Source organism: Stomoxys calcitrans, chromosome 4 (genome assembly GCF_963082655.1).
Source record: "Stomoxys calcitrans chromosome 4, idStoCalc2.1, whole genome shotgun sequence".
Classification (NCBI taxonomy): Eukaryota; Metazoa; Arthropoda; class Insecta; order Diptera; family Muscidae; genus Stomoxys; species Stomoxys calcitrans.
In genome coordinates, this window is record NC_081555.1 from 40158689 (window position 1) to 40172235 (window position 13547).

At 35.3% G+C, this 13547-nt stretch overlaps 1 protein-coding gene and 1 long non-coding RNA gene across 9 annotated transcripts in view; one reads left to right on the forward strand and one right to left on the reverse strand.

Moving 5' to 3' along the window:
- Window positions 1–13547, reverse strand: part of LOC106084312 (uncharacterized) — a 72431-nt gene that overhangs the window by 25722 nt on the left and 33162 nt on the right. The window contains exons 1-2 of one of the 8 annotated variants that reach the window (XM_013247894.2): window positions 3365–3747; window positions 2816–3044 (exon numbers count right to left, since the gene is read on the reverse strand). The exons of 3 other annotated variants lie outside the window; for them this stretch is intronic. The gene's annotated coding sequence lies outside the window, so the exon portion shown is untranslated. Of the gene's footprint in view, window positions 1–1856; window positions 1950–2815; window positions 3748–13547 lie in introns of those variants that run through there. 4 more of the 8 variants (XM_013247896.2, XM_013247897.2, XM_013247893.2 and 1 more) reach the window with 4 other exon arrangements.
- On the forward strand, window positions 3890–5616 carry LOC106084313 (uncharacterized). Its single transcript, XR_001220796.2, has 3 exons — window positions 3890–4422; window positions 4548–4838; window positions 5052–5616. It is a non-coding gene; the product is annotated as an uncharacterized LOC106084313 (long non-coding RNA).

The following is a 13547-nucleotide window of genomic DNA, read 5'->3' on the forward strand; positions in this document are numbered from 1 at the left end:
GCAACCCTAAATTCAGAGTACTTAATTTAGAAATCAATATGGTGGTCAACGAGCATCAGCCGAATTCATGGCACTTGAAATACTGTTATTTAAGCACCTTGGCCCTTCGGAGGAAGGGATGCTATTTGAGGTTATTCAATCGTCTATGTATTGAGCATCCTTAGAATGATAAGGCGAGGTCGAGAAACATTCTATGCATTTGTGGTTTCTGGGCCGATGAATAACCTTGATGTCGACCCGGGAGTCCAGTGCCTGTCTCTGGTCACCCTAATAGTTACCGATGTCTGCAAATGGACAGAATGATCCCGCTAATGTAACTAACAAGCAACAAGTGTACAGTCCGATTTATCGCTAGTTGCCTAAAGTTAGAGACACTACTCCTTCCGAGCCTTGGTTAGCATCTTCATGGATTTCGTAAGATGCATAGCAGCGATGTATCACTGCACATATTGGCCGAGATCCCAACCGGACCAGTAAGTGCCATAGGACTTTCTTCCTGACACTTAAATAACCACCGCCCGATTTCTCGCCAGTTGCCTTCTTTTTCTATTTGCTAAAAAGTTAAAGACACTGCTCCTTCCTAGCCTCGCTTAACATCTTCATGGATTTCGTAAGATGCATAGCAGCGATGTATCACTGCACATATTGGTCGAGATCCCAACCGGACCAGTAAGTGCCATAGGACTATCTTCCTGACACTTAAATAACCACCGCTGAAAAAATTTTTGATTTTTTCCCAGGCGAATGACCTATCGTAGACTTAGGATATGGTCAGCAATGCCACTCTTTTTGAGAGAAACGCAAACCGAGATTGAAACATTGGATCGCGAATTACTTGTCTGCTCACCAGTGGTAAAACAGAGATAAGCAGGTTGAAAAAGATATACGTTCGCAACGAAAGTGTGCCTATCTAGGGGACCATGCACCGCCCATAGCACCTGCTGAAGTTAATCTCCCTCCACTACAGGCTCACTTATGCAGAATAGTTTCGGCAAGTGATATCATGTATAGGGCATGTGGGGAATATGATGAAACTTTGGAGCATTTTCTATGTCATTGACAGGATTTCGTAGCATTTAGCTGGGAAAATACTATATCAGACATGAACGGACTTGGGGTCGTGGTATGAAAATTCTTGACTTAAATTTATTCGAGGTTTTTTCGATTATTCAAATCTTTTTCTGTCCATTTGACTTTTAAACCAAATTTGATGAGTTATGTGCCCATTTAATAATAAATTTACCAGGAAGTAGTTTATGCTTGCCCTGACCCAGACCTGAATAAATTATGGTTCCATGGCCAATCTAAATATTCCGCTTTAAATTTCCATGCTTATAATCGTCCAAGTGTACGTTTTTCGCCTACATATAAACCGGCATGTGTTTACTTAATATTGACACTTACTGTAATATGTGGCCAAACATAATGGCCTACAGGAATGCATCGAGATTAGATAAAATTGACAACAACAAAAAACAAATACAAATTTGTTTTATTTTATTTCCAAGCAGAACAAGTTTTCAGATAACCTTGAGCCAAACAAATTGAGCTGAGCGAGACGATAAACAAAAACAATAGGTATGAAACAACTTCCAGGTTGAGTAATCTAAACTTTCTAATAAATTGATACCTACTTAGAAATGAGAGAGGGAGAGAGAGAGAGAGAAAGCAAAACTTAACACTCGTATATTGTGAGAAATGTTATAAAAAGAGCTAGTAAGGTCAATAAAAAATTTGTTCAAAAATGAATCAGCTGATTTGGGGAATTTCAACTGTTTTGTGTTTTATTCGCAATGAATCATAACGGTAAAAAATTAACCAAAAGATACTTTAAAAAAACTAAATACATCACTTACACGATAACAACGAATAACATTTAGACAGCACTAAGGCTATAACGAACTGCATTATCAAGCAAATGCACTCGAAAACAGCTGATGGTCTGTTTTATTATTCAATTGTTTCCTGTTTGACAAGAAGTAGGTAGACATGAAGAACATGTTGATATCATAGTTTATTTTCATTTGGCATATTTGGTATCTAATTCACTAAGTAAAAAGAGATGTATGTTTATTTTAATATAAAATTAATAAAACAAAGGGCTATCAAGAAAATAGCGGACATAACAACTCACACACACACACAGGGAACCATCTTCACATACATATCATTAGAGAAATCATGTTTTTTTTTCATTTCTTAAAAGGTAATTTTAAGAGAGTACAAATGAACAGTCGATGACCTAAGAGTAATGTTCAGATTGAGAAGAAAAGAGACTAGTTCTTCTTGATGAGATACAATTCTTTTGAGTTTTCGCTGATGTTTGATCGTTTTCTTTGACATCAGATCTTTTCCTCAACTTAGTTTATTCGAATGTACACATTTATGAATGTGTGCATGTACATATGCCATGGGGATGACGAGAGACGACGATATATGTGAATTGGGCGAATATGTTCTGCTGGCAATATTGCTATTGTTGCTGTCTTGACAAAAGGTATGCAAAGAAAAAATAACAGAGCGCTACACACGAGCAGCAGCAACAACTACAACAACATAATTACATAATTTGGAAAATTAAATTAGAAAAGTAAGGAAAAAATGAAAACAAGAGAAATTAATTGAAAAAGAAAACAGAAACATGAGCAAGGCAAATATTTCAATTCATATGAAATGGCTATATGGAGGGACGGACTTAGAGACAAGTAGATAAACAGACAGACAGACAGATAGATGGACATACGTTCATTCACATACACCAATGGTGCTTAACTATTATTTAAAGTGAGAGAAGAGAAAAAAATATGTAACATACATTTGAAGCAAATAACTGTTGATTTCTTTTAGTTTGTGTGTGGTTGGTTAGGTTAATATTTTTTTTACTGTAGGTACGCCTTAAAATTATTTATCTCGTGTAAATGTCGTATTTTTTCGTTTAATTTTTTTTCTTTAATTCATTCGTTTAAAGTCGTTTCAGAAAAGTTGACTTCTTGTGTTGGCACTTTTCCTCAAGTCAAAATGATTTACATATTTTTTGTGATAAGCTTTATTTGTTCCGGGGGGAAGAAACACACAAAAATATAAAATCAATATTCAAAATATTGTCGTCATATTCTTCTAATACAAAACACACTTTACAATCATAAAACCATCGACGACCACGACGATATATCGCACTTTCACGGTCACTGTTACTGATTGATAACGAATCGAAATGATTTTTTTCTATATTTACTCAATTTTTTTATAGGTAGGTATTTATTTTTGTTTTACAATTTTTTTTTACTTTCTCTTTAGTCAAGAAAAATACTGTGAAATTTCGTACAAGTGGCAAACAAATAAGAAAAAAAAACACTTTTCAAACCTCGTTCAATTTGTTATGTTAGTTGGTACGTCATTCAATTATGTGTTTAAAACAATAGAGCAACAGAAAAAATCAAAATCATTTAGTTTGTGTTATGTTTGTTTCTGTGCATGTGTGTGTTTGTCTGCTTTTATTCTTCCATTAAGCTCCGCGGCATTATAGTAGTTGGTACGTGCGTTATTAATTTTTTTTTTAATAATTTTTTTTTTAATATTATTCTTTAAAATGTAGACTAGGAGCACACACTGAGCAGAAGTAGTTGATGTCAAGTGAGTGAGCGAGCGAGCGAGCGGCGGGCGAACAAACGGAGCGCAGTGTGAGTGCATGCAGCACAACTAAACTGAATGGTTTCAAAACAGAACGCAACTACTCTACACGACTCGGAACACGACGACTGACTATCTATGAGCTACGTAGTCGTCAACATCATCGGCAACATAATAGAATGACTCTGCTCTTCGTATTAGTTTCAGATACATTGTGGGCTCTTCAAGAGTGTTTGTGTTGGAGGGTAAATGTGTACGTTTTTTTTTTCAGTTGGCTTTCTCTCCTTCAGCTGTTTTTCGATTTGTGTTTCGTAATGTGTACGTACGTACTGTGACTGGCACATGTAGCACGTAAATAATCATCAAGTGAGAATAATACGACCACCTCATGCTCCCCTTCCCAGTTTGACACTTCCATGCTTAGGTTCTCATCAAATGTCAGTTTTCGTAGAGAATTCTTTCAAAAAGAGCGAAATAGAGGGAAAGAGAGAGAGAGAAAAAGAGACTAAATGCAGCAGTGTTGCCACTGTCTTATCAATGAAACTGACCAGCGATTAAAGTCATTCAAGATGCGAGCCAACAAACCTAACGTGGATATGAAGGTATCAGTAAAACGAAATGTTTAAAAACAATATGTACTTTTTGTGGCCTAAATTCTAAATAGTCCACAACACAGAAAAATAAGGCCACAACCGTTTGTACTTGAATGTTGGACACTTTATTGGGACCGCAAAAACACATTTCATTTTTAGGCCAATTTGCCAATCTAATTAAAACAAAAATATAGAAAAGGTATGTAGCTTTTTGAAGGGGCTTAAATAAAATGTACTAAAGCCCATTAGCATTATACGTGTGTTTTGAGTTTCACTAATATTAACTACCCTTAATATTAACTGCTTATTATCACGTTAATACAGTTTCAAAATTTTCATCATGAGATATCTTGGATAAAGCCAAAAAAGGATCTTACAACAAACAAATTGATTTGAGGGAAAAAGTGAAAGTGAATCACAGAACACAACAGAATATCTTCCCAGATAGCAGGGCCAGCCCTCTAATCTTGCAAATCCCACAACGATCGGAGAAGTTGCAGAAATCTCTGGGAATTGTAAAGCTTGCCTGACTAGGAACTAGTTTACATACTCCAGGAGAACTTGTATATCGTGGGTGAAATATGGTCACAAATTGGGGACTTTCAATGATTCAAGGTATTCATCATCCCCATCTTATTTTCTATCTATTGAAAGTCATAAATTAACCTGATTGTAAACTTTGATTCAAAATGAATGTGTAGTTATCTTCTTATTTTCAAGAAACCAAATCGAATTCCTAACTTCTCATAACAAATTATCAAAACCTATGGCAACTCTTTAAGGAAATACAACTTTATATTCCTCTCTATTTCATTCCATTGCATTTAGCATTTTGCATTCTGCTATGCTCTGCTCTCTCATTAGCAATAACAGGAAAACAAACAATGAAACAACTTGCATTAAAACCTGGTGACTTAACAAAGGGCCAGCCCGCCACCCAAAACACTGATTGAATTCTTGTCAGCGAACACGATTTTTAATTAGATTTAAGATACCTACCTATCTTAACATGAAGTGTCTTTTAGGGTTTAGTGGATATAGTTTATAATAAAAGCAACAGCAAAACAAAAATGCAAAAATTTTAACATCTATGTGTATTCTAAACCCCAACCACAAAATGACGACGATAGCAGCAGCAGCGGCGGCAACAACAACAACATTAGGTATTGAGAAAGCAACAAATTGACTAAAATAGTCAAAGCACCAATAAATACGAACCAAGCCACTACAAATGACTGAATGACTGACAGAAAAACTCGATATTTGGTCGGCACAAAAACATACATACGCACACCTCAAGGACGTTCATACTACTACTATGTGAGACGAAACGAGCCGTGCCCGTAACCATCGTAAATAAAATCATCGTCATCATCATCATGTATAGTGGAAGTAGTATACGTCGTCATCATCATAATCGTCGTTTACATATTTTTGTTGTTGTATTTTCTCAGTTCATACTAAAGAATGCATATTGAAATGTAAGAATAACGACAATTTTTCTTCACTATCATATTCTACTACTTCGAGAATATATCTCTTTGACACTTGCATAAGAGTAATTGTATAGAGTAAAGAGAATTTGCACATGCAAAGCGCATTGCCTTCTCCGATTGGTAGTTTTGGTTAAAATCAATCAACTCCATTTTTATATACATTGGATAATGTGTTTGTATGTGTATGTGAGTGTGGAGATAAAAAACAAACAGGATTTATAGTAACACGTGGTTGCTCGAGAAAAGTATTAGTTGGAGTGTCAAGAAATGGTTAAAAGATAAGCTCTTATAATTATCTCAACCCATCAACGTGATAGAAATCCACTTAAGTTTTTAACCACTGATTGTTGGAAAATTTTTGCTAGGCCAATAAAGGCCGACAAAAGACTGCTAAAAACAGGAAAAGAAGAACTAATTATGATAACTTGGGAACCACTCTGAAAAGGTTAATTAAAATAAATTTAAAAATATAATAAACAATTAAAAAAATAAAACCAATAAAATTTAAAACGAAAATTTGATGATAAGGAAAAAAATTAACAAATTAGCATAGAAATTATAAAATTAAAAATTAAATTATAAAAAAATATACAATAAAAACTAAAATTGTTTGCCTAACTTTAAAAATAAGGTTTATTTTCTATTTGTAATAAAGACAATACAAAGAAATTAATAGTAAAAAAATATAAAAACAAATACAAGTAAATAATACAAGCAAATTCAAAACTAAAATATAGAAATAAATAGTAAAAATATAAAAAATAAAATTAAATAATACTAACAAATTCAAAAAAATAAAAAACAAAACAAATACAAAAAAACAATAACAAACACAAAAACAAAAATAAAATACACAAAAACACAAATAAAATACACAAAAAAACAAATAAAATAAAGAAACATAAAATAAAATAAGAAATAAATAAAAAAAAAAATATATAATACAAATACACAGACAACTCAAACAAAAAAACATAAATAAAAAAAAAATAAAATGAAATGAAATAAAATAAAAAAAAAAAATAAAATAAAAAAATAAAATAAAAAAAAATAAAGTAAAAAAATAAAATAAAAATAAAAAACAAATTAAACAAGTAAAAGCGTGTAAAGTTCGGACGGGTCAAATCTTATATATATCCTCCACCATGGATCGCTTTTGTCAAGTTCTTTTCCCAGTATCTCTTTATAGCTATAACAAGTTATGGTTTGATTCGAACCATACTTGGTTTGAATTCTGGATTCAAATTCTGCTCTACAAATGAAAATACTCTTTAGAGCACAATTTCAACCTTGAAGACATACCTTTTTGACAGATCCCACCGACTAGTTTGGGTGGTACCAAACGAAATAACGATCTAGGAAACCAGTCAAATTCTATTGCATAGCAAAAAACACATTTTTGCCTAAACTTTTTTGTTTTCTACTTGTAATAGAAGCAGATTACCCTATGGTCTGCAGCCGAAAAATATCCGATTGTAAAGGGTGATTTTTTTGAGGTTAGGATTTTCATGCATTAGTATTTGACAGATCACGTGGGATTTCAGACATGGTGTCAAAGAGAAAGATGCTCAGTATGCTTTGACATTTCATCATGAATAGACTTACTAACGAGCAACGCTTGCAAATCATTGAATTTTATTACCAAAATCAGTGTTCGGTTCGAAATGTGTTCATTCACCGTTCAGCGATGAGGCTCATTTCTGGTTGAATGGCTACGTAAATAAGCAAAATTGCCGCATTTGGAGTGAAGAGCAACCAGAAGCCGTTCAAGAACTGCCCATGCATCCCGAAAAATGCACTGTTTGGTGTGGTTTGTACGCTGGTGGAATCATTGGACCGTATTTTTTCAAAGATGCTGTTGGACGCAACGTTACGGTGAATGAACACATTTCGAACCGAACACTGATTTTGGTAATAAAATTCAATCATTTGCAAGCGTTGCTCGTTAGTAAGTCTATTCATGATGAAATGTCAAAGCATACTGAGCATCTTTCTCTTTGACACCATGTCTGAAATCCCACGTGATCTGTCAAATACTAATGCATGAAAATCCTAACCTCAAAAAAATCACCCTTTATGATTTATTTCAATAACGAATAAATTTAGCATAAAACATGAAAATTAAAAACAATTTAACACAAAAAAATGATCCAAAAAAAATGGTATAAATAATAAAAACTAAAAAATTTCAAAATAAAAAAATTGCAAAAAAATAATAAAAAATAAAAATGAATAAAACACATAAAAAAATGAAAAAGAAAAAAGAAAAAAAATAAAAAAAAAACAAAAAACAAAAAAAGGAAAAAGGAAAAATATAAATAAAAAAAACAAAAATAAAAAAAAACAAAAGGAAAAAAAAATAACGAAATAAAAAAAAAACAAAAAAAAAATAAAAAAAAACAAAAAATAAAGAAAAAACAAAAAATAAAAAAAAACAAAAAAAAATAAAAAAGAAACATATATCAATAAATTAAGAAGAATTATAAAAAATATAAAAAATTAAGAACAATAATAAAAAATAAAATAAGAAAATAAAAAACAATAAAAAAATAAAATAAATAAAAAATTAAAATAAAAAAATAAAATAAAATAAGAAAAAAATAATATAAATAAATAAGTAAAATAAAAAAATTAAATAAATAAAAAAGTAACATAAAAAATAACAGTAATAATAAAAATAAAAAACAAATCAGATAAAAAAATAAATAAAAAGTAAAATAATATAAATCAAAAATAAAAAAATAAAAAATAACAACAAATAAAATGAAAAGCAGAAAATAAATTAAAAAACAAAAAATAAAATTAATAAAAAAATTAAGGAAAGAAATTAAAAAACCACCAATAAATGTATATATTGAAATATTAGTAAAAATTAGTAATAAACGAAGATTTTAAAATTAATAATACTAATTGAAATTTTCGGTTTGCTTCGTGTTACAGGGTTTCAGTAAACGAATTGGGTATTTCTTGTTTTCATTGCAAAAAATACAAATACAAATGGATGGCAGATTGCCTAAAGGATTTGTAGTTTTCTCTCACCATGTTGTGATTGCTACCGAAAATTTAGCTTGAAGTGCATTCTGGCCCTTAGAAAATATTTCATTAGGGAAAATTTGTTAAACATTGCTTGTCTGTAAAAAATTGTTTTTGTGTTAAGCTCAAATTTGCTAAAAAAAAAAACAAAATTTCTTACAATTTTAAACAAAAATATTACATTTTACCAAGGCAAACAAAAGAACTTTTGAAAGGCATGTTTGTGTGTGCACATGAAAAACTCTACATAACTTTGTTAATTGCCAACACTGCCACCGAGTGCGATGATGAATTATGAAATATAGTTCACAAGTCTATATGAATCGCACAACTATCGTAATGAATATTTCAAGGTTCTCTCTGTGCGATGGAAAATAACAACAAAACCACAATTAAGTTGTAGTAGTTGTCATGGTGGGGATCTATTTTGCCGTATTCCGCATCGCATCTATGACAAACCCCTGAGCCAATATTACGCTCAAACAATCTCGCCATCATACATAGAGAAGTAAATGTGGTTTCCACAGTGATTGTTAATCTCGAACACAATCTTAAAAAAGATATGCAATTTTTTTTTTCATTTCCATTCGGTTTCTGTTTATTTTTATACAACACAGAACTAATACCTCGAAAGAAAAAGTGACAGCCTTAATTATATAAATAACATTTGGTTTGACAGGCTGCCACACTACAATAGGTCGTCCACCAGTTTTTTTTTTACTTTATAGATACCTATATATGATAAGAGGCCAAAGAAGATACGGCATTACCAACACATGAGGTTAGTTTATGTTAGGTTAAGTAAAAGTGTGGCAGTCCTTTACAGACTCGCTTAGACAATTTGTATTCCATTGTTTATACCCAAGTACCGACAGACCAAGGCCTCTCGTACTGGCAATCCGAACATCCTACCAACTGACTGAAGACCGAAGCTCAAAGCGAACAGCGTGACAAGACATAGGTTTAAAGCCCAATATTTTTCAAAATTGGTGATGGATTTGCGATAAACATGTGAGCATCTTCTTAAACTTAATCTCTCTCTAGAAGGCATACCTAAACACGTACATCCTGACTCTGTCTCCGAGAATCACAAGAAATCTTCACAGTATAAAATCATCTCGTCATCACGTTTAAAGAAAGAAAGAAAAAAGGAGGTAGACAATGTTGTTCGCCAATAAGATTACCAGAGCGGCAAAACGTGCCTCCTGGAAGTTTTTTTGCGAACAGGTCGATAGCGTTAATGACGCCGCCAAGATAAAAAAATGTCTCTCAAAAACCCATGTCCCAACTGAAACTTCAGTAGATCACATGGGAGTGAGAGCAGAGACAACGGAAGACAGGTTGAGGCTTTTGATGGAAACCCATTTTCTCAAGGATACGAAGGGACTCACGGAGACACCGGAATCTTGAAATAATGAGGATGATCGAAGGTTTACAATTACGGAATTTATGGTGAAGGAATCCTTGAGGAGCTTCAAACCATTTAAGTCACCTGGAACTGATGGAATATTTCCGGCGTTACTACAGAAAGAGGCAGACTATATGGCGCCTCGTCTGGTCATCACAGCGTGCCTAGGAATCGCATATACTCCGAAAGCCTGGCAGGAGGCAAGGGTGGTGTTTATATTCAAGCGCGGCAAGGCAAGTTATGCGACACCAAAGGCCTACAGACCCATAAGCCACCATGATAAAGAGTAGGACATCCAGCGAACTGCTCAAATACAAACAGCATGCCAATGTCAAGGGAAGGTTGGTGGAGACTGCCTTCCCGGGATTCTGCATAAAATAGAAGAATCCTTCGATGCCAAAACGCACACACTGGCGGTATGCAAAGACATCGAGGGGGCTTTTAACAATGTGCGGACCGACACACTGATCCAGTCCTTAAACCAGTACCGGGTGGACCCGGTCCTTAGAGACTGGATAAACCATATGCTAAGGAACAGGTGGATAAATTGAGCGTCCCATGGCATAAATATAAGGGAGAAAGTGGCACAGGGCACGCCACAGGGGGGCATTTTATGGCCACTCCTATAGTGACCACCATAAATGACCTATTACGGATGCTGACTGAGGAGGGATTTGAACACTTCTGCTACGCAGACGATATTATAATACTTCTAGGGGTGAGGATCCGAACGAGCTATGCAGAAGGTCCGAAAGGTTCTTGCATATGCCATATGACTGGGCTAGACCCAGAGGTCTCAATGTTAACCCAGAGAAGACTGAAATATTCCTGTTCACCAGGAAGACGAAGGTGGGCCAAATTAACGCACCACGTTTCCTCAATAAGACGATTTCGCAGAAGGGCCGAAATGGTCTTGCATAAGACATATGGCTGGGCTAGACCCAGAGGTCTCAATGTTAACCCAGAGAAGACTGAAATATGCCTGTTAACGAGGTAAACGAAGGTGGGCGAATTTAACACCACACGTTTCCTCAATAAGACAATTTCGAATTGGAAGTGTCACATTCAGGAGCGCACTGAGAAAGCTTACAAATATTGGGCACTATGTAGATGGGCCGTAGGCTCGATATGGGGCCTGAATCCAAGGATAGTCCACTGGCTCTACAGGAGCATGATTAAACTAATACTTACTTACGACTCAGTAGTTTGGTGGACTGCTAGGGGGAAAGAGATGAACCTTGAAGTCGAGTGCGAGGCACTGCTGCCATCGGCACAGTCTTGGATTGACGGAACCCTAGTATTGCCATCTGGAAGATCATGGACAGAGGACAGAGTAGGGCTGGCCGTCTACATTGAGAACCCAGGGACTGAGATCTGAGACTTGACAATAATACGGTCATGCAGGCGGAGATCCGGGCGATCACGGAATGCGTGAAGTGGTGTGGTGCTAACGCGAGGACGTCGAGTGTGATCACCTTTACCGACAGTAAAATTGCCATAAGGGCTATAACAACCAAGACGGTAAAGTCATGAACAGTCTTGCAGTGTAAGAAGGAGATTAACGCCTTCTCTGAAGATGGCAAAATCCGCATCGTTTAACGGGCCATAACCGAGTAAGGAGAAATGAAAGGGCAGACGGTTTGGCGGTGAACGCCAGAGGACTGCCGTCAATAAACTTTGTTAACCCGATGGCTATCGAGTCGACGCAGTCCGAGTTAAGGGAGTGGGCGACGAATACGCATGCAACATTGTGGAACAGCGAAACGGTCGGTAGGACGGCGAAAATCCTATGGGGGTATCCAGATTGTGAGAAGGCAAGGTTATTGCTGAAAGAAAGCAAGAAAGAGGTCAGTATAGCTATTGGGATCATAACGGGACACATAGGACTACGAGCTCACTTATGTAAAATCGGTGCGGCCAGTGATATCATGTGTAGGGCATGCGGAGAAGATGATGAGACTTTGGATCATTTCCTTTGTCATTGCCCGGCTTTGAAGACGAGGCTATTACTGAAAGGAAGCAAGAAGGAGGTCAGAATAGCTATTGGGATCATAACGGGACACACAGGACTACGAGCTCACTTATGTAAAATCGGTGCGGCCAGTGATATAATGTGTAGGGCATGCGGGGAAGATGATGAGACGTTGGAGCATTTCCTTTGTCATTGCCCGGCTTTCGCGTCTAACAGATACCGGCAGTTAGGTGCAGACACAATACCAGACATGAGTGGGAGTGGTATTGAAAACAATTAAGGATTTTGTAAGTAGCACGGAATTCCTAACTTAAAATTTTCTTTTTAGAGGTTACTTTATAGTATTTAGAGCGCACAACAGGCCGATTACTGGCTTAGGTGTATGTCCATAGTGGCATGGGGCGGATTAATATCTGCACCCTCTTTTCAACCTAACCTAACCTAAATTGTTCGGCTTCAATGCAAACAATTTGGGCTGCCTTTTTTGGATATATGGCGAAACGAGCTTAGAACGATATAAAGAAGATCTTGCAGTTTTTAAACAGCGTGTTAATAGCAGAACAGAAGGCTGGGAAAAGTCGAAAGAGGCCAGGCCTGGAGATTTTTATAGTCATTACCCTTCTCAATTGTTATTTATTAAATAACAAATGTATAACATTTAATCAACCTGCCGTAGAGTATACCCGCAAATAGGTCGGAAGTAATGTGCTACATCACTGACAGCTAGCGCGTTATTGATATACAACTACAGGTGGTCAGCTAGTCAGCAAAGACCAATCATAGGTCTGTTTTTGTTGTCTGTTATTTTTTGTTTATTAAAGTGTTTTCATATTTGGTTTATGTTGCTCGACCGTTCATTCATTCGATTCTGGCGTTTTTGGCTGCTGCTGTGGAGCTCAAAATGGTTACTTGTAGTGTAGAATAAATACAAAAAACAGACACCCGAAAAAATAAAGAAAATAAATAAAACAAATAAATACAACAACTGGCAACAAGACCAAAAACAATATGTTGTATGCTGTCCGTCGGTCCGTCTGTCCGTCTGTTCCATCCGTATAAATGATATCTAAAAATAAAGAATTTCGTATCAACTGAAACTGAAATTATTATAGCGACGACGTCAACAAAGACGACAAACCAATCAAGTGACAACAACAGCGACCGCGGCGGTAAAAAAGAAGCGGTACGTGATCTCACATCTCAACGGTCAAAAAGCAATGTGAATAAAATCATGAAGAAGAAGAAGAAGAATGATTAATGTGTACCCTATTGATGTTGCTCTTGTGGTTATTATTGTAGTTGTTATTGTTGTTGATATTATCATCGTTATTATTATGGCTTATTGCTGAGTATTACTGATGCTGTTTTAAATATTTCTTGTTTCTCTCTGCGCTCTCCCCATATACACTGCCAAA